Below are 22080 nucleotides of genomic sequence, written 5' to 3' on the forward strand. Positions count from 1 at the left end.
CATATTGTTATTGTGACATTCAACAGCTTTATCCAACATTTTATTCACATTCTGCAAACCTACACACAGTTTTTTAAACTGGAATGAAAAGTAAGGAAAGAGTTATGAGGTTTTTAATATGACAGTGATGTTATTTTACCAATTATGCTTTCATTTTTTCGTTCCAGTGGATCTTACTTGCACACACACACCCATGCAGACCCAGACAGAGCAAGATGATGAACCCGCCGCAGCTTTTTGATCCTGTAGCTGACTGACAGTGGCTGCCGCTGTTGCCTGAGGCCATGTCAGTCTCGGCCCTGATCAATGGCCTGATGTGCTGACGGCTCTGCTGATTTAACGCTATTCAATCACACAGAGGTGGCAGCCCATAATCTTGATGGCCCAAAACCATATCAAATAACACTGCATGGTTAGCATACAGACCTCTACCAAAATTCTGCATGCGTTTATCAGTATGACTATGATAATATAAATGTGTCCCACAAACACAACAAAATTCAATTCTTTTTCACATTTTGGCATTTTCTGACACTTCCTAAAAAATACAAACACCCAACAGACCAGCTAACGTACACCATGCAGATATAGGTCCTGGTCATGTATCTACCTAATCTCACAAGCCATACTTCTGCTCATAGTCAGAGAATCTGGTGCGTTAGCTTACCGTGACCAAGAACCACCAGACAGGATTCATGAAACGAGAGCAGCCATGCCAAGATATTTCTGGGAATTTGTTTTTTCATGTGGAAGACTCGTTCGCACTTTATGCAGACAAAAGAGACTCGAGTCCCATTGACACCAGTGGGAAATTCTGCCCATTTCACTAAACTTTAATGATTATATTTTTACCTCCCTTTAAAATCACAGCAAAGTCATTTTTGTGACTGTTAGGGTCTTGTAACTATTTTGAGCCTAAATACTCATTTTTTGATCAGTTGATTTGTTACATTTTAGTTTGAGGACTGTTTTAATCTCTGACAGGTTCGCATTGTCACAGTATGCAGAGTGGGCATCCATTACACTGATTAAACCTGCTGCACAGGCACACAAACATGTGGGTATGGAAACTGACCAAATGCCAGTAGTCATGGCAAACTTAGCGTAGATACGTAGGGGCCGTGCGTCCGAGGCTGGAGACTATTAATAGACCCAGGAAAGGAAGTAAAACACATTTTTTTAAAACACATTTTTTAAAACACTTTTTAAAACACATTTTTAAAGTGTAGTAACCAATATATTTGAGTGTATTGCCTTGATTTCATTTGATTTGTTGCTGTATTGATAGCAACAGCTGAGAAACAGCTGAGATTTCCCACTGTGTTATTATTTTAGTGTTCCAAACCGCATACTAGCACCCTGCATAGTATGCAAAACTAGTGCATATACCTTTAGAAGTGCACTCATTAGTGTAGTAGGTGAAGTACAGAAGTGTGTAGTTTGGGACGCAGTGTTAGATCAGCCAGTGAGACCCATTCAACGGCTCCAATGGCTGATTATCGCTTGGCTCTGCTGCTCATTAGCTGCTCATTAAACATCCAAGTGAAAGTTTGAGGTATTTGCTGATTAAGGATCGTTTAATGAGGTAAACTGATGCACCTAGTGAGGTAAGCTGATATTCGCTTCATATTCGCCAATGTTCGAAATTCATTCTATGTTTAAGGCACCTCAGTGTAACTGCAGCATCTTAAGGTGGAACGGAATATTCAAATGAGAAGCTGGCGAATAAGCAGCTGACGTGAGCTTTATTATTTAAGAGCTTTGACAGCTTTTTTAGCCACTTTTATTAGTTTTGTAAAATCTCACGCATTGCAATGTTTTGAACGCTGAAGAAATGCAGGTTATGTGGATCCAGTCCACCAATCTAGCTAATCTTCTTCTTGTTGCATTTTCTGGAGACGCATCTACAGCGTCTATATATCTTTTCATTTTTTTGTGGTCGTTCTAAGCTATTCTGCTTGGTTTTCCACCTGCAGCGATGTGGCTGCAGTAAAGGTGATGAGACAAGCTTTATCAGAGCACAGTCAGAGTTGAAGCTTGCCTACCAATATGGCGACATGGTCTTCTTAATGACATAATCGAACACTATGAACAGCCTATTTAGCAGTCTTGCCAGCATATAGCATAACAAACTCAGCAAGAAAAATGGTAAATGCTAAGATCCTCTCTATTTTCAGGCTCAAACATACAGCATAATGCTGAATGTGTAGTCAAGTTCTTCAAACGACAGATCTCCTGAAACAGCCACTGCAAATAGTGTGATTCACTTTAATTCACACTGACGTTCAGGTTTTAGTGACGCTCCTGTTCAGCATGGATCATGGATGGTTTTAACGTTTTCTAAACTAAAGAAAATGACCGATTACAATGAAATTAGAGATGAAAGTAACTGTAGACTACAACTATTGATCAAGGACAATCACAGCCACATTTAAGAATAAGTAAGTGTATTTGATAAAACCAATTAGCTTTCAGGAATCAACCCTCTATTCATTTTCTTTAAAACTGAGCACTGCATTGTAAAAAAACCCCACACTTATATGTTGTTTTTGGTGGAATTTTCCCTTTAAGGCCTATAGAAAGTCACATGTGCAAAAAAAGAGAAGAAAACAAATCTCTGCGCTGGTAGAGGTCACTTGAGGTACGCAGATGACCTCATATGCAACAGTAAAGAAAACGCGCTTAGATTTTACTTGGAACAGAAAGCGCCATATAGCCTCCACAGCAGGGGCCTGGTGCCAAAACTCAAATAACAATTTATCAGAGAGAGTGAGTGAGAGTAAGAGAGAGAGAGAAAGAGAGAGAGAGAAAATGGAGAAGTCCACTCACAAGCTTCACAGGCACATGTGGGCCATATTCTTTACATGTGTTTGAATGGAGGTTACAGTTACAGCAACTATATACCGACCCTCTGGTATCTTGTTTAGAATTTGCTCTTTAGAGCTCGTTCTTTAGAGATGACCCCTATTAGGAGCTTCTTACCTTCTGACCTCCACGGAGGCTAAGTGACATGTGTGGGTAGAGTGTGTGTGCATGGGCGGGTGTGTGTGTGTGTGTGTGATGTGTGCTTCGAGAGAGCTGTCTGAAGCCTGACAGTTTATTTCTGTTCCTCCAGCGTGCCTTTTTCCTGCCAACTCAGCAAAACCCTTACAGCCAGAAAAGCCAGCGTGTGGGTGAGAGACACAGAGAGAGTGAGTGAGCGAGAGAGAGAGGGGGAGAGAGATCTGTTCCACTTCAAATGTGTGTTTAATTGTATTGGACTGATGGATTCATGAGGCAATCATTAACTGTTACATTTAGGCATTTTTCTTCGGCAAGGCTAACTAAGAGCGCTCGTGCACATAAAGCCTTTTGAAGTGAATTTAAGAGGGCCATAACCTCATTTTTCTTTTCTTATGACATTTTTGCACCAAAAACCAGTCATAATTCTTTTTTATGACTCTGTTTATCCCTTACAATTAAACAGACCTTTTTTTGTTACCGTGCCTTTAAGACTAATATATGCAAACTACCCTGTTCTGATTGGCTGCCCTTTATTGTGTTTCATTCAAAAGCAGTCCAGACTAGGTCAGGGCAGTATCTAAGAATAATTAGTAATAGTTACTCATTAAGAGGTTAAATTACTGTTTTCGAAGTGTCGTCAATCACATTATCTGTCAGTCATTAATGATATTCAATGAAATCTACTACAAGCAGGGCTGTGTTACAACACTCCTACAAACATGTCCACTACTGAGAAGATTATTAGTTTGATCACTCCTTTAAAGCAGCTCAGTAAAACTGAGATTAATAACTGGTTCATCATATTGGTTTATCAGTCTACTCAGGCTTTAGCAGGAACTGCAGTGTTTGTAAAGAAGCTGTTAATTGAGGGCCTGTTTAAAACATGCTTTGCTACATGTTGTGCACTGATTTTAAAATGGTTCATAAACAAGCACTGATGGTGTTCCCTCTGAAAATTGAATGTTTTTTTTATTTAGTATTCTGAAGATTTTCTCCTAAAATGAAAAACATAACTGTATTCTGAATACTGCCTTTACAAAATGTAACCTGGACTGAATAGATACTTAATTTGTTTTATTCTGAATATTTAGCCACAATACTTGTATTCCATTACATCACAACCCTGATTACTAGGCCTAGTCTGGGCTGAAAACCAACACATTTACATATATTTATCCTTTTATACTAAAGTTATCCAGTTAACTTCAATGTGAAAGTGTGAATATATGTACGTGTTGGTTTTTGCAGCTTATTTTCCTTATACGGACTGTATGGACTGAGGACTTACAGAGTGTTTTGAAACATATATCGAAATCTTACTAGTACTGAGGACTAGTAGCAGGCGGTATACCAGTTCATCCTGTACTGGTATGCCACAAATAAGCCCAGATAACATGATGTACATACAGTATAAACTATGCTATCATTATAACATTATAACAGGGATTCCAAACCGACTGCCACACTTGTTTCCTCTTATATTCTAATTTCACTTATTCTAATTTCCTGTTCCACCTTAAATGTTGCAGCAGTTACATTCAGGCACCTGTACAGCTGCTCCACCTAAGGTGGATTGGAAAATTTGAACCAAAAACTGCCGAATAAAAAGCAAGCTGAAGCAAAAATTAAGGCATTTAGCACTGTTGCTGCCAGACCCCAGCGCAAGTGTTTTAAAGCATCACTGATGTAGGTTTATCTATATGTTGTTCAGTTTGGTTTTTACTATATTTCTAAATACAAACATTTCACATGTAAAATATATAAATACACTTATATTTATATAAAATAAGTATATTTTACTTTGGTTGTTAAAAAAGGTTCTTATCAAAAAGTAAAGGGACATCCCAGAATAATAAGCCACTGTTAACAAAATACAAAACCTCCAAAAACAGGTTTACTTAACCATCTAAAGTCAATTAATATATATATATACATATATATATATATACCCACTTTTCAACCCCTTTGCAGTAAGTAAAGGAGAATGAGAGAAAAAAGACAGCGCAAAGAAAAGAGATTAAGAGGGGTGTAAGAGACGGTGAGAAGCACAGAGTCGTCTCATACAGCAGATCTCAACTCTCCTTGCTCCTCCTGTATTTTCTCCTGCACAATAAAAACATTACATGACCATGCGATTGAATCATCGATGCAAAAAGCATCTCGTAGCTGGAGCAGAGACAGGCGCAGAGGAACAGGAGCAGACCGGCTGGCTCCGGAAAGAGGGCAACAGTAGGTGAGACAGTAACTGTCTACTACTGCTCACGCAACCACTGATAATAGTGAGCAAAGTCCAGGCCATGGACGACTCGCAGCTATAAACACACACAGTAGCTCGGTCACCTTGTTCATAATTACACTGGACTTTGTTTTTCCCATGGACGGCCTTAGACACAAACTCCTGTTTATAAAACAAAGGCACTTTCATAGGCCTTTTGTCTTAAAGAGATAGTTCATTGAAAATTCTAATCTAAACATTTTTCCTGTTAGCTCAGATGTACGTGATCAGCCAAAACTGTTGAGGTCTGAAGTTTACTTCTTTTGTTTTGCACTGGAGGAACGTGGCTAATGCAGCTAATTGAAGCTACATTATCAATTAGCACTGTGTAAACCATCATACATTTGCTTCAGACCATATCAAGTTGTTAAGTAATCTCAACCAGACTTGCTTGTGTGGTTGCCGACACTGTATGGCACACTGCCTGAATTCTGCCTGTACTTTTGTCTATTTGGATAAATAACATTGTCATACACTGTCGGTGTGTTGCCTCACAGTCCACCAGGGCTTGAGGAAAGCATGTGATGATTTAGGCAGGTGGTTCTGGACTTTTTTATGTGAATTTTAGCTTCTCTCTAAATGTTATATGTTGTCATATTTAAAACTGTCTAAACTCTATGCTCCACCAGAGGGCAGTAAAGAGTCTGCATCTTACGTTTTGGTCACGTCTAATCTGTTTAGTCTAACGAAGGAAGTATAAAAAGAGTACTATAGCCGGTTAAGTCCACCACACACCGGACAAGAAGCTCTGCGCGGCATAGAAATGGTACAAAGTGAAGCTATAGCACATAGGAAGCACTGCATAGAAGCATGAGTAAAAGACAAGCTCATTTAACACACTACTAAAGAATAGAGAATAAAACTGGTATGTCTAGTGTCAGCTAACTAACTCTTCACAACCACAATGTTTTCCAGCTGAAAGGCTATTAACGTTAGCTGAAGAAACAGACAATTAGCATTTGTGCGTTTATCTTTAAGACTAGGTTGACTGCTTTTTCCAATGTAAATTCCAAGCTACATATCAACTACTATGCATCTGTGGTGTGAGTTTGATATAGTACACTAACAGTAGGACTCTAAGATGCTTTTTTCGGGATGCTACGTGTCGTCCCTGACATGCCTGATATGCAATAGTTAACAGCCTTCAGAACCTTTCAAAAAATATCCTTTCAAATAATATTTTTCAAATAATGGCTTATATATTTGAACATCACATTTGACTGATAGGGCCATCCCTTGTGAGATATAAGCTTCCTGTTAGCTACTTGTTAGCTACATTTGCTTCGTAGCGCTAATGCAAAATTAATGTATGGAGACCAAACATGCCCAACTGACCACATTTAGGGTTGTGTACGCTCGATTTTTTGCTCATCAGTTCTGTATTCCAACGAGGCTTTCCAATGAGCTCAGGGATGGAAATTCAGCAAGCCTACACAAAACCCTACACCAAAACCAAGCCCTTGTGCTCTTACAGAAACTTTCCAGAAGCTAGAGGGGGGTCAGGCGGCCAGAGTCGACCTCACATACCCCCATCCAATCGCAAGGCCCCGTTTACAGGAAGTGTAGGTCTGCAGGGATGTATGTGGCAACAGTGAGATCTTTAATCTTCCAGAAGAGAGAAAAAAATATCGTATGATTTGGGGGAAGCCAGAAAACCTCCACACCAGGAGTTTCCAGTTCATTTCACAGCACAGACCCCTGAAAGGAGCCCCCACATTTCTCACACCTCCCCTCCCCATCTCCTCTCCAACTCTGCGCTCCCGCAGGAAGCGAAGACTGGAGTTTATTTTTGAATCTGACTGAAAGAATGCATGCCATTTCCTGTGCAGAGTTCCATATGAACTCGGGAACCCTTCGCTGATCAGGCAGTGATCTTCTCCAGAGCAGATTCACGTTAATCACACATCTTAGAGTGAGAACCGATTTAGATATAGAATCTGTTTCCTGCTGTCCAGAATACGGGAACACACCAGGAGGAATTGGGCAAAAACTAGCCCTAGATTAGCTCTTGTCCTGTAAGGCATTTGATTTATATTTTTTAGTTTTATCTGATACAAAAAACAGTATCTCCACATATAGTGCTCTTCTTCAAAGGCACAGTGGCAGTAGCCAGCAGCGGGGGCTGAACCTATGACCTCCTGAACCTTATTCAAGTTGTCTCAGAGTGGAAAGTCCTGATCTAGATACTTTCTGATTTACTCCATAGGTTTGTAGATGTTCATAGATTTATTAGGGTAGGACTCACCCTGACTGTTCAGTTGTATTAAGACAGGACTGATTCTAGAGTGCTCTTATGTAGGGGTGCGTGAAAAAATCGATTCTTAGATGCATCGCGATGCGGACGTGAACGATTCTGAATCGATTAACAAATGTCAAAAATCAATTTTCTAAATATTTAATTTATAACGTAATGTTGACGGAACGCAAAAGGCGGAACTGGAAGTGGGTAAATGCAGCGCCCGGACAGTCTGTAGTGGCACATAACAAAAACACAACTGGATGAGTGAGAAATCCGACCGGCTCCCTCTGCATTAAAGCCAGGTTAGATCAGGAGTCACAAATGTTAACATTTTGTCCTTTCAACAAAAATCAAACCACCTTGGGAGCCGCAACATTTAATGTCCAGTATGTGTCAGTATGTGATAATGTCCTAGTATGGGCTAAACAATATAAACAAAAACGCAGATTTACTTCGCTCTGCTTTAAGCTTCGCCTACAGCCACTTTCCTCCCATCTCCGCCAGAAAACTTTTCCTCAGAAGTTGATCAGTTAAATGTCTCTCAACGTTCGACTGATTTACGAGGCTGAAATCGCTTCTTATTCTCCAGCTTCTTGTTCGAATTTACCCGTTCCACCTTAAATTCTAACTGAGGCGCTGAATGTAAATGCGGCACCATTTAAGGTGGAACGGGAGAATTCGAAAGAGAAGCTGACTTCAGCTTCGCCACTGTTTAGTGTGTGACAGTCTCTCGTTGCAGATTTAAGTACCAGGAAACCAACTGCGCTGCTTATAAATGCGAATAACTCATCGCTGCTACGTGATCTGCAGTTTGCACAAAACAGGGCTTTCGCGCTATTTTGCACACGAGCCGTCTTAAAGATACTTTATTGACACAGTGATCCCCCAGCTCTCTACAACCAGACCAAAACCGAAGTTATAAAATCACTAAAGAAAACGGGTAGAATAGCTGTAACGTGCTGTGTGGACATCCACTGCCACTGGATCTTATTTCACTGTAACTGCGCATTTTATCGCAGATGAGAAGCAGCAGCTTCTCGTGCTCCAAACAAGAGCACTGAATGAGAGCCTTCTAGTTCACTTGCCACATCACTTCCATTTGTTTTATTAAAAAAGATATTGGAAGTAAATTCATTATGGATTATTACAAATACTTTGCTTTAAAAGTACCAGGTCACTTTAAATAACAATAACACTGAGTTACTTAGTCACTTTGAAATGTATATTGTCTCTACATTCTGTATATATTTTGTGTATATTTTGTGTATATTTAATATATTTCAGTTGGTTTTTCTTGTATTTTTATTTTTACTTATTTACTTTCTGTAGAGCGATTACCTGAGCCTCACCACAAGCATCTCAATGCATAAATGTCCTGACATGTTGTGCAAGTGACAAATAAACTTGAAACCTGAACTTGAAACTTGAGCTCACACAGTGAGAAGATATAAATGCTATATAGAAAAAAAGATGCATCGAGATGCATCGATAATCGTTTTATAATCGCATTGCAGCCTCTGAATCGTAATCAAATCGAATCGTGAGGTGCCTAGAGATTCTCACCCCTACTCGTATGTAACATTACAAATCTAAATACACTGCTGTTTCTGTTTTTTTATTCATAATAGATATGACTAAATCAGCATCAGTGCTTCAACTACTGCATGATGGTGAGGGCTTCTTTAAATTCTCCTACTGGTCACTTTTACAGCAAGAAGCAGCGTGTGATGGACACACCCATTTATATGCATTATTTTTTTCTTTACTGAAATCTTTTAAAGGCTTCTCAGTTTGGTTTTCCAAGAACGTATTTTTGGAATCTTTAAAAAACTATACATTTTGTTTGTTATTAACCATTTCTATTCATTAATAATCAGTAAATTACTCAATAGTGACAGCAAAAACAAACGCTAGCAATTCCCTGAGAACCACAGTGAGATTTTGTGTTTTGAATTTTTTAACTAAAGCTCAGTGCTCAGCCTTTTTTTCTTTAGGCCTTATCATGTGATGTAACTTTTAATTAGATATCATACAGCCAGCATTCGCCGGTGATTCCTGTTTCTAAAAGCACTCTGAGTTCTCTAATTAATGAGTCGACAAGTCAACTCCTCATTTTAATTCCGTTCTCACAGCAGATTTGGCATAAACAATGCTTTTTAGTGTCAGATTTTAGCTGCTGTATTGCTGAATACTTAACCCTGCATTCAGCAGTGCTATATTACTATACACCTCTCTTTGGACCTCCGCTTACCAAAGACATAATGAGTGAAATGAATGAAACAGTCTTCCTCTCCTTTTTCTTTCCTCTTGATATAAAATGAGCTAAACTTACTAACGTTTCATACTCATTACTCTCACAGGGAGTGGTAAGAGGCAAAAAAGAGAAAGCAGTGAATGGCTCATTGGCTCCACATCTTCTACCAGCAGGATCTAACACTGAGTCTGCTGGGGATGTTTAGCATTATGGGTAATGGGCAGAAAAAAAATCTGTACCATTAGCTATGCATCAAAAGACTCTTGTAGTAGAAATCAGCGTATTCCGAGGTAGTGGGCCCTAGGGCCCAAACAATATGAAAATCTTGTGACCAATAGCAATTTTAAGGAACTAAAAATTCCAAGAACAAATAATACGTAACAAAAAACAATGTTTAGTTAAACAGTGCTTTACTTACTAATAAGACTGTCAACTGCTAATTAGCATAGAAACAATTAAATCCTCAGAATCCTCCGATCTTCCTCATGGAGGTAAGGAGGTGTCTTTTACAGTATACATCAAGTGACTAAATAAATGTTTCACCACATTGACTGATATTAACACCTTGTGGTTTTTTTTCACTATCAGCCATTATATTGTCGATATTAATGCACCAATAATGAGCAGTTTTTTTGATACCAGCATCCTGGGATTCAAACTCACAACCTGCCGAGGACAAAGCAGGGCCTTCAATGGTTATGTGACTCCAATATGAGTCAGTCTTGTAAAATCGTCTGATAATACTGGCCTAGCAGGTTGGGCCCTAGTAGGTACAAAAACTGTGGAACGGTTATGTGGTTGTCTACTGGAACAGAAAGTTCAGTATGTTAAAGGGAACTGTTGGTTTCTGTTTGCTCTCTCGTTCTCCAGTAGACTGCTATGTTCTCTAGAAGTGTGTGTACATTTTTTCTTTTCTCGCTGCCACTTTGACGTGTGCATCTCCACTTGGATTGAAAATCTGCGTGTGTGGGCGTATATGCGTGCCTGAAAAAGTTCACACAGTCTTAGACTCTGCCTGCCACACACATCTCCCATTCATGTGGCAAAGTCTGGTGACGCAGGACGAGCCTCAAGCAAACAGTTTTAGCGTAAACAAAAACCTACTGGCTTTCTCTGGAACATCTTTCCTCTACAGTCTACTGTGTGCAATATTACAGTGATTGTGATGGCTTGTGATGAGATGACGCTCTGTGATTAGACTCCTCTAAATATGCACCACATTCTGAGTTGCGTAAAAATGAGCGCAGATTCGAATGCACTGTATAACGTACAAATAACTCTGCGTTGTGCGTGGAAACAAGTGCCCCAATTTACCCTGCTATACATGTGGAAAAAAAGGTATTGAGCAACTGATGAGCAATGGTTCTCCTCAGGGCCAGAGTTTAGGGTTGAGCAGGTAGTGCACTGCCCCTACCCCAGCTGGCCAGAGGTTAAACAGATCATAATGTTAAAATGACAACGACTGAAAAGAATATAATGTAAACCGAGCAAAATATCACAGCTTTTGTTATCAGATTGTAAAGTGAAGTGACTGTGTAGTGTAATTATTTTCATAAAACTTTGGCTGTCTGGGTTATATTACAGTAGGATATGAGAAGCTTCTACTGTACTGGGTAAGCTATGTGTTGTATTTTTTAATATAGTAGTATTTAAGTATCAGTAATATAAAGCAAAAGTCTTTAAATGGAACATACAGTTGCAGCACTTGTTTCTATCTGTGTGAATGTTAAAGGTAAGTACATCCACTTTAGCATTATCATTGAAAATATTACGCTCAAATTTACATGCACTTCTACCTGGTGGGAGTTTGATCTTACAGATATTCCAAGATGAAATTAATGAATAATAACACTGGCAGTGAAATCTACACATGCTAAATCAGTTAAACAGACTGTACTCATTTTAGTGTGTGTCTTTGTGCTACTGAAGCCAACCACTTTAAAGAAATGCACAGATTACAACGAATCATACGATATTTCCCAGCATCGCTGCACAGTGTTACTTGTCCACTGTCCTTTTGCTTTGGCTCACTTCTCACTTTCTAAATGAATCAGCGATGGTGAATCACCCACATTTCCTCCTGACAAGTGTTCCTCCACGATGAAGGGTATTACTCAATGGACACGAAAACAAAGCTGCTTTTGCTAGCAACAAAGAGTACGAGGAGGCAAAAGCCTGAACGAATGGACACGTGCTGGTCTCAACAAGCCCTAGTCATCATGGCTTATACACTGATGTCTGAATCCTAAAAGGAGGAGGCAATTCCTGCCTCGTCACATCTCTGCAACTGATTTGACTTATTATTTACTGGTTTATTTGATATGCTTAAATTAAATGATTTGACTTGTATTTCAAATATGCCCCCTCTTTATGCATTTTAGGGAACGGAGCATGAAAGATTCAATTTGGTTTCAATACCGCTACCAGTATTGACGCTAGACTTCTGCCAACCGTTCAACATCACTGATAAAGCAACATTTGAACCTTGAACCTGAGGGTTCTTATTCAATAGGGCTGAACAATATATTGTTCTTTAACCCTTCGTAAAACTTATATAACAGAAGCGTACAAGGTACAAAAGGTACTTCTGACCAGTTACTGAATGTTTTATTGTGTGCTGTTCAGCATCCTGAGCAATCCCAGATGTTCTTTGGGTGTCTGGATGAATTAAGGCATTCACACAATCTGATAGAAATAATTAATTTTGGTCAAAATCAAGCCAGGGGCTCCGAGATGGTGAAACCCGGTTATCCCTCTTGCCTTTAGATCACGAGTTCAATCCCTGATGATACTACATCTGTGGTGTAGGGCTGAGGACAACAAGCATAACTGGCCTCACTCTCTCTGGGAGGAGTTAAGTGACATACCAAAATTGGCAGCTAGCATTCTACTCCAAGCGTGCTGGACTGTCCAGTGTCCGTTGCATTAATGATAGTGAAATGTATCAGAGGATGTGCTAGTCTTCTATGTCACAACCTGGCAGCACTGTGAGATGGGGAGACCTACACAGTGGGTGGAACTGGCCATGACTAAATTGAGTAGAAAATTCTATAAAAACCAAAAATAATAAAAAAAAATAATAAAATTATGCAGGCCAATTATATCAATGTTTCACAAATGTTGGCAGGTACACTGCAATTGCAAGATGTAGCAATAAAATTGCAATACAATATTAATATCATCCAGCTCTACTATTCAGTCTTCAGTAACTATATAATAAATACTATAATACTAATACACAGTAAGATGTAAGTCTGCATACAGTGCCTTTTGGTTTACAGGGTTAATTCAACATTCCTGTACTGTATATCACAGACTTTGAGAAATGGCAGCGCGAGAAGAGGCAGCATCGTTATTAGCATAAACGGGTTAGCTGCAGAGCTGAGGCTGTGCGATGGCAGCGCAGTGGCGCCACATGCCGCCACCAGCTCCAGATGGAGTTAAGAGTTTATGCAGATGGGTTCATTAACCCTGCAGTGCCGCTCTCTCTGCTGTAATGACAGACTCAGCGTGGCACAGCTTCAGACACGGAGTGTGACAGAGACGCACGGCAACAACATCCCCCCTCTCCCAAACCACAACAAAAAAACAAAGATTGCTGGGAAAAAGGTTAGGAGCTGTCACATTCAACTGAAAATAGTTCTGTCTCTAGATGCCGCGGAATCTGCTTAAAGACTTTTTTCTTCCTCTTTGTCTCTCCGTCTCGCCTTTGAATGAAACTTGAAGCTTCCAGTCACGTTCCCTCCGAGGCGTTTCTCTTCCTCACTTTCAGATGTTGATCATGAAGACATACAGGCAGTCTATGGCTTGTGGTTGGGACTTGTGACGGTTGTACATCTTCCTCATCTCACACATTTTCCACTACTGCATACAATGCAACTTTGGTTTCAACAATTTTTCTGTAGGATAATGATCCCACATGATGTATGAAAAAATGAGGCAAAGCATGTTTCGTATGCAATCTCCTGCACTCTGCACTCTTAAAAATAAAAATTCATTAGTGGTTCTTTGGCTTGGACATACAGTTCTCTGAAAAACACTTTCTTAAATATTCCATAAGCCTGTTATTTAGAACAAATATACTGGTCCTTATTAATGATCCCCACCCAGATACTCATCGTAGAAGCTTGGTATTACAGTACAGATTTAAAAACCAGTAGCGTCAGGCTCTTAGGTTTAAAAATAATGTACAGATTTTCTCACTTATTAATGCAAAAGATTTCTGTGAAGAGAAATATACTTGTTCAAACGTTCAGTAGGGTCAATTTTCTTAACAGTGATGCAAAAAAATGACTAAACTCATATACCACACAATTTACTAATTCTAAGTCTGGAGCACACCAATCCAATGTTGAAGAATGTTGGTTCTATATTAGGGGTGAGCAATAAGATGATATTTATCATGCATTTTGGGGAAAACTAAGTAATTTGATTTGATTTTTGATTTAACCTGTTTTTATGGTGCCACTTGTGTACTGTTTTCAACATCAATGCAACTTTCAACTGTGCTTTGAGGATTTTTTGCAGAAAGATATGTCTGTTTTTTTTTAATGCTCTCAAAAGTTATTAAACCTATTCCCATATGTGGCGTAATACCAAAATGGCATAAATAAGGTGAATACCTATTTGTAATTGTTGTGAAATCTCTAGAATGTTCTCCCACGTTCAGTCTGGCTCAGTTGGATTCTCAGTTATTTTGGGGTACCGAAGCCAAACACATTCTGAAGCCAAATCTAAACATCAGGATGGGGAATGGAGAAAGCTGGAAATGGAGAAGCTTGGTATTTGGTGGAGAGCGTTGGTGTTCTCTTGGGGGGAACGATGGGTTGGTGTGGACTGGCCTTACAAGCTTAAGCTTCCAGTTCCATTGTGGCTGTGGTGCAAAATACGGCCACAAATCCACCTGGTCAAGTGGAGTCTGTTCAGGGAAAAAAGTAGTGCAGCTAAATGCAGTATCCATTTGAAAATAACATGCAATTACCTCCCACATCCCACTATAATCTCAGGGAGAAGGCCACACGTGGCAATGGAAGTCATTTCAACTGAAAAGCCAGAGAGAGAAGAGAAAAACACGGGTGGAGGGAGAGAACCCCTGATGGGAGAGGCTCTCACGCTCGCACGCATTTAACTAGTGGAACATAAAAGAGTGAATAAAAATAAAATAAAACAACATACAATTTCAAAAAGGAATCCACCAAAAAAGAAGAGCAGCTCACCAGAATCTGAAGCTCACATCACAGAATCCCCTCTGCAGAAATCTGTCGCAATGGAACAGTGATCGAAACTAATGATGCTATTCCAAATGCTAAATTGGTCTAAATTACAGTGTGAGGATGAACACTATAATTATGTATTGCATTTGTAACATATAGAGTATCAAAATAGAAATCACTCATTATTTATTGAAGCTTGGCCATGCTTTATGTAAGACAATCGTGTTTAAATATAGGACTACAGGAAGTATAGGATGGCAATGAAACACAATGTTATATCAAGCATACTGTCAAGGCTTTTAGTCCAGCGGCTGCTTGCATCTTAAGTTAAACACTTAAGGGGGAAATTTAAAGTTGTAAATTCAGATTTACATTTTTACTACTGTCAAAAACTGAAGTGTTGAAACCTAAACTAAGTGTTTAAGTGAATTTTATTCACTTTCCACTTAAACATATCCCTAAAGAGCTTTTACGCAGCTCACTTAAGGTAAAAAGGAAAACTTAACAAAACTCACTCTGGCTGTTTATGCATGTCATCACTCCTGAACAATCTTGTGTACAACCTGGACATCTATATTGTAGAAAATCTTGTATGACACAGGGGTCCTATGGCATAAAATTAATATGCACAAAATGCTCAGATATTTTTAAAGTCAGGTTGAAATTAAAACAGACCTTTTTTCCTTTGTTAATTCATGTCCTTTCTCATAGTAAGCATCATATCACATCACTTGAAAGACTTCTGCCTGCCTCAAAACGTCTTCTGAGTTTTGATTGCATCACTGTGCACCAGTGGGCATGGGAAAATAATATTAACTAATCATATGTTTCATCTCCCCTCTGCTCAGAGACCCTCCCTAATACAGCATTCCATGTGGAAATACGCCACTGTAATTGATGGAAAGGAAAATGAGTTATTATATCCATTTCACATTGACTTTCAAGGCTCAAAATACTAAAAAATTTGACACTATACATTGCAATGCCCTAAAATGTGTTATCAAGATGCTTTTTTGCCTACTGGTACAACAGGCCCTGAAGGAAAAAAACCTGGGATCAAGAATTGTACGAAACTAGCCATTTCAAAATGTGTTCAGAGTAAACAGATCAGAAGTGAAATTTCTGCATTTGGCTATGAAAGACAGGCACTCAAGTCACTGCATGAAATGCTTTAAACAGCACACTGGCTCCCAAAGGATAAAGACTGCACAATTATATAAGATTAAACAAAAAACATACATTTCTATAAAATTTAATAAACTTTAGGAATACGTAATAATAAGGAATAATACATAGTATGGATAAACACACAAATCTGAGAAGCATGCCCTACTTTCTATTTGGCCCCAGCATTTCCCTTAATACATAACAGACAATACGAAAAAGGCCTTGTAGATGGATTTGCTGATGAGACGCTCCAATTAAATGCATTAAGCAGATCTGAGGACTGCAACTGGCTGCTCAAAATGCACGAGAAGGATTGGTGCAATATATTGATAAGATCGCTACTGAGACATGAGTGACACAGACATTTCTGCATCGCCCTCATGCAGACTGCAGCAACTCGCCCAAAGACATGGCTGTGGGTTGGCTACTGAGGCTGGAGGACGTTTAAAGACGTTTAAAACTGAGCTGGCCTCAAAACCAATTCCTGCAAAACCATTTCACTGTGTACTTGTATATAGCTGAAATGACAATAAAGCCTGACTTGACTTGACTTGACCATAATCACAAATTCAAAGGCAGAGAGGGAAAAACTACAAAAAGGCACCTTCTTAAAAATAGAGAGTTTTGATGGAATAAGCTGCAATAATAACCATCACTGTCACTTTTCAAGTTTAATCAGTGCCTTAACTTACAGTATCTATGACTATGTGGTATCAATCATACTCCAGTCAGGTGTATTGATGCCCTTCCTTTTGTGGGAATAGCGAAAGAAACAATCAAGCAGTTACACATGTATCAGTTACACAAGTTATTATAGTAAATTATAATAACATCCACAGGCTTTACAAAGTTTAATGGTGCCATTTCGTTGGTTAAAGCTCTTTTGCAGTAGCTCTACTGTTCATGAGAAATTCAAGGCCGAGCGGGTCTGTGGTACTGCTCATAAAACACCCGGAACTCCAAACCTTCACTAAAAAGCTGAGGTACATATGAGTTGCCACGTCCCGCTTGCACACCCTTTGCATCCAGACCCTGCTGTAATCTCAGAACAGAACACAACATCGAGTCATAACTATGTTTTTTCTTCGTTTACATTCACCACAGAGCTCCCTCTCCCAGCAGGCTTTTAGCCGTGAAATTAGCAAGTCAGGCTGCGCCGCCGGAGGAGGCGGGGCTATCTATGTAAGCAGCCTGAAGGGGCGGGGTCTGTAAACAACCGCTGTGGATGAGATTTGAACGCAGCCTCACAAAATTATTTACATTTGTTTATTCATTTAACAGACGCTCTCAATAAGAGAGTCTTCAAGTATTTATCACCCAAAAAAGACAGAAAGCTCCATCACAGTTTGATACAGTTACATCCTATAAAAACGAGAGAAGCACATTACTCGTCTTTGTCTAATAACAGTAATTAACATCTTCACGATTTTACAGGTCCAGCTTCCTTCACTCATCACTGCTAGACTTAAAACCCTCCCGCTCGTGTTCATCATCATCATCACCATCATCACCATTATTATCATGATGTCTGGGCCTCCAGGTGTCTCCGAGCAGAGGGCGGCTGTCTTTGGGGGAGGTGCAGCCCTCAGACATCCACAGACAAGAGTCAGACAAAAGAGGAGGGGGGGGGGTAGCGGGGGGCACCTTTCCGGGGCGGATATAATCACCCAGGCTGTAATGCATTTAACAGTCGGGCTGGTCCAGCCCCGCTCTCTAACAGCTTTCCGTGACCTTACAGGCAGCTCACGCCGGACCGGAACGACAACAAACAGATGTTATACAAGCCTAATCAGGCACATCTGGATCCCGTCAACAGCAGACAGGACTTCAGCACAATAAATACGCTTATTATAGCATTTGTGCTCACAGTTTATATGCTATCCTTTATTTTGAAGCCATTTTCAGCAAAACGAGTAGCTAAAAGTTAAATTAGACCATTTAAGCCCGGCCTCCTGTACAGTAACGTAGCTAACGTTCAATATTTTTGTGTGGCTACGAAAGCGCCGCCGACACAGGATCAGAGAAAAGATAATAGAAACGCATTATCAGGATCGATATTTGGGCTAATGTGTCCAAACTAATTAAAAAAGAATTATTATGCTGTTGTATTCACAAAAAAATAATTAATCTAAATAAAAATCCGCCTAACGGTCGTTACCCTCAGCCGTTAGAAGGCTAGCAGCCTGAAGCGCTCGGCTCATTTGTAAAACTGCTAAAACACGTTTTCTCCGAGTGAACAGGGCGGCTCGTTCTGAGCTAAAATAAACGAGCAGCCTCCAGCAGCGACGGCCAGGTGGATACTGAAACACACACACACACACGCCGGCTGGGTGACGGAGTTTAGCCCACTTTCCCCACTTCATTATCCCGCTGAGTCCGCCGTGTCTGAGCGGAGCGGGGCTGTAAGATCAGCTCTGGGAGTCAAACTGAAGTTCTTATTTTAATTTTCCGTTCCACCTTAACGGAGCAGTGGCTCCTCTCCGGGGCCGGAGGGCGCCAGAATGCACCCGCCGCACCAATTAAGGTAGAACGAAAAATTGGAATGAGACGCCAAGTTAAACCTCGTCTGTGGAAGCTACATCCCTTTAATCACTGCTCAGATTCTGGACTTGCTGTGTTGTGCTCGGCTGTAAGGAGAGTGAGGTGAGCTGGTTTTGAGGGCTAACGATAACATTAACGTTACGTTACGCTACGCCTTCCCCTCAAGCGCACTGGAAAACAAAATAAAGAGATGTGAAACCGGGAGAGGAAAAACAGCAGGCCTACTTAAAATCGTTGGAAATTTGTTGTTTTATTTTAACAAGTCACCGCAGTTTCTTTTTCGCCCACAATCGCAACACCGGCTCGTTCCTGTCTATGAAGCAGAATGGAGCAGAGCGGGACTGGGAGCAGTGCAAGGTGCGAAACCAGTAAAAGTGTACTCACTCAGCTCTGTCTGCTCGGCCGTTTAAAGCTCAGACCAGTCTGATTTTAGGTCATGACTGCCGAAACGCTGTTCTTCAAAACTCCATTTACAGCAGCACGGCTCTCCTGTCCGTCCACAGCCGCTCAGCTCCACTCGCCGATTTATGATTTCTCAACATTCAGCCGACTATCACAGGCTTAGAGGGCGGGCCGCGTGTCACGTGACCCCACAAGAACGCCGTTTCATTGGCTGTAGGGGGAAGGATGAGAACGGACGGCTGTTTCTGATTGGATGAGGCAAATCCAGCCGATGCCGTGCTGGAGCTCGCGGGTAAAAGCTGAGCAGGAATTTGTGAGAGAATTTGGTGGAGGCGGTGGTGGTGGTGGTGGTGGGGGGTATGATGAGGGTGGGGCTGCTGGGCATCGCTCGGATCCAGTATGAAATACCATGTGTCCATGAAAACGTACCGGCGTATACATTTTATTTATGAAATAATATGGAGAGGCCCATCTGCTCCCTCCGTAGTGGATGCTGACCGTTTGGCCTCAGCCGTGGGAGTGCTTTAAGTGTTCTCTTGTTTGTTGTTGCCCTAAATGTGACTGCTAGCGTAAGACCACCCTAGTTGCTTGTGGGATTTCTTCAAATATCATTCATCCATTCTGCATGAGACTTTCGCTGTAAGAGAGAACAGTGAACAGGAAACATGGAGGAAATCCACTGAGCCACACAGCCAATAAAAACCTAACAAAGAAACAGAATAAAAAACGGCTACTGAAAATATTCCACAGAGCGTTGGAGAGAAAAAGGGAGATGGCTGTATCTCTAGATTTGTGCTTCAGAAAGAAAGAGACAGAGAGAGACAGAGTGAGAGAGAGAGAGAGAGAGAGAGAGAGAGCTCTGTGCTGTTTTAAAGTAGAGCAGTGAAGTCGTGTGGCACATTTCAGTGAATTATTAAAAAAACAAAACCCCCGTGAATAGAAACGGGGGGCTCCACCCTCGAGGCGTGCTAGGAACACTGAGCCTGAGAATCACGCAAGTGCATCATACAAAACAATGTAACAATAGAATAACTCTTTTCAAAAGCCCACTTTAGGCACCTTCTTCAGAATATAACAGAAAAGAATACAATAGAACAGAAAAGAGCAAAACAGAACAATAGAATAGAACAGAATAGAACAGAGTAAATCAGAACAATAGAATAGAGTAGAACAGAATAGAATAGAATAAACCTCAGCAATAGAATGGAATAGAATAAATCAGAACAAAAGAATAGAACAGAATAGAATAGAGTAAATCAGAACAATAGAATAGAATAGCATATATCAGAACACTAGAATAGAAAAGAATAGGGTAAATCAGAACATAGAATAGAGTAGAATAGAATAGAACAAATCAGAACAGTAGAATACAATAGAACAGAACAGAATAGAATAGAATAAATCAGAACAATATAATAGAAAAAAATAGAGTACATCAGAATAATAGAATAGAATAAATCAGAACAGTAGAACAGAGTAGAATAGAATAGAATAAATCAGAACAATAGAATAGAATAGAATAAGTCAGAACAATAGAACAGAATAAAAAAGAAGACTAAATCAGAACAATAGAATAGAGAAGAATAGAATTCTATTTTTATTTTTTATTTTATTTGATTTGATTTTATCAGATTTTTTGCACTGCAGTAATGATTTCGAAGAAAAATGACGTCGAGAATGTGAGAGAAAATCATTTTCTCTATCACTAATCTAAATAAATTGTATTCCACAAAACACTGAACTGAAATTTCATGAAAAAACACAGTGTTTTACTTAAACAACTGGTTTAATGTAATGTGTAAAAATTGTTAAATTGCAAAAAAAAAAATTATTTCTAAACACACCATTAACTTCCCAATCCATATGCTCAATATAGAGAAAACAAGCTGCAAAAACAGCCTGCTTTGAATAAATTGTTTTTGTAAGGTCACAAAAACCAATGCGCTTACATAAATGTCTATTCAGCAGCAGTTCAGGTCTGACTGTTCACACTGAAGTTATAAGGAGTGTTAACTGCTTTTTGAATGAAGCACCACTGTGGGGCAGCCAATTAGAACAGAGCTCATTATAAGTCTCCAGGTCCCAGTAACAAAAACAGCCTGTTTAATTGTAAGGGTTAAAACAGGTTGGATCATGAAAATCTAATCATGACTGTTTTTGGTACATGGATGTCATAAGTGGAACTGAGGGACAATAATAAAATATGGATATGGGCCGTGTACGTAATATCACAGCTTTTCACAAAAGTACAGAGGCCAGTATTTCTTGCAATGACAATTCAGAAATGATGAAGCATTTTAGTAAAGGTTAGGTGGGTTAATAAATAGAAATGACACAATATCTCTCTGTGTGGCCTTCACTCCACTGTATGGACAATGCAATAAAATTATGCACAATAAAATTTATCTCTTTTGCTGTATCTGCACACACACACACACACACACACACACACAGTGGTTATTAAGAAGGCTGAGACATTTTCTAAGCAAAAGGCTAATCCTTAATGAAAATGTAGCAGGTTTTCTGCAGTGGAGGCTACTTTTCTGCGGTCTCCATGGTGATTTGACACAGATGTCCACATGTGGTACAAACATTTCATTGAGACGGGTTTTCAGTGGCGGAATTTCACTTCTAAATTTAGCCGGATACTTTCACGGCCATTCGTCGCACATTGTAAACGCAGAGGCAAGATTTCACTCCTGCTTGGCAGCTCAGCATAACAGTTCATTTTATGACCAAAACACCGTACAGCTACAAAATTACTGCAAAAAACATCCCAGGATAAACAAATTCCATCAAAACATCATACAACAAATTCCATCAAAACATCATACAACAAAAACACTTTGTCAATCACAGCACAGTCATCTAAAAACACCAACAGCTGTTGGCATTAAGGTGCTGTAGATCCACTATCTTATGAAGTATATAAACTAGTAAAGAATTAACCCCTTGAAATCCCAGGCTTATTACATACTAAGGCTTA

At 39.8% G+C, this 22080-nt stretch overlaps 1 long non-coding RNA gene across 1 annotated transcript in view; it reads right to left on the bottom strand.

Moving 5' to 3' along the window:
* The window catches only part of LOC118797375, a 35604-nt gene extending 16395 nt beyond the window's left edge, over nt 1-19209 (bottom strand). Inside the window, exon 1 of the long non-coding RNA XR_005005934.1 lies at nt 19077-19209. This is a non-coding gene — a long non-coding RNA (uncharacterized LOC118797375). The remainder of the gene's footprint in view (nt 1-19076) is intronic.
* Between the last annotated feature and the right edge of the window lie 2871 nt (nt 19210-22080).

Source organism: Colossoma macropomum, unplaced genomic scaffold (assembly GCF_904425465.1).
Source record: "Colossoma macropomum unplaced genomic scaffold, Colossoma_macropomum, whole genome shotgun sequence".
Classification (NCBI taxonomy): Eukaryota; Metazoa; Chordata; class Actinopteri; order Characiformes; family Serrasalmidae; genus Colossoma; species Colossoma macropomum.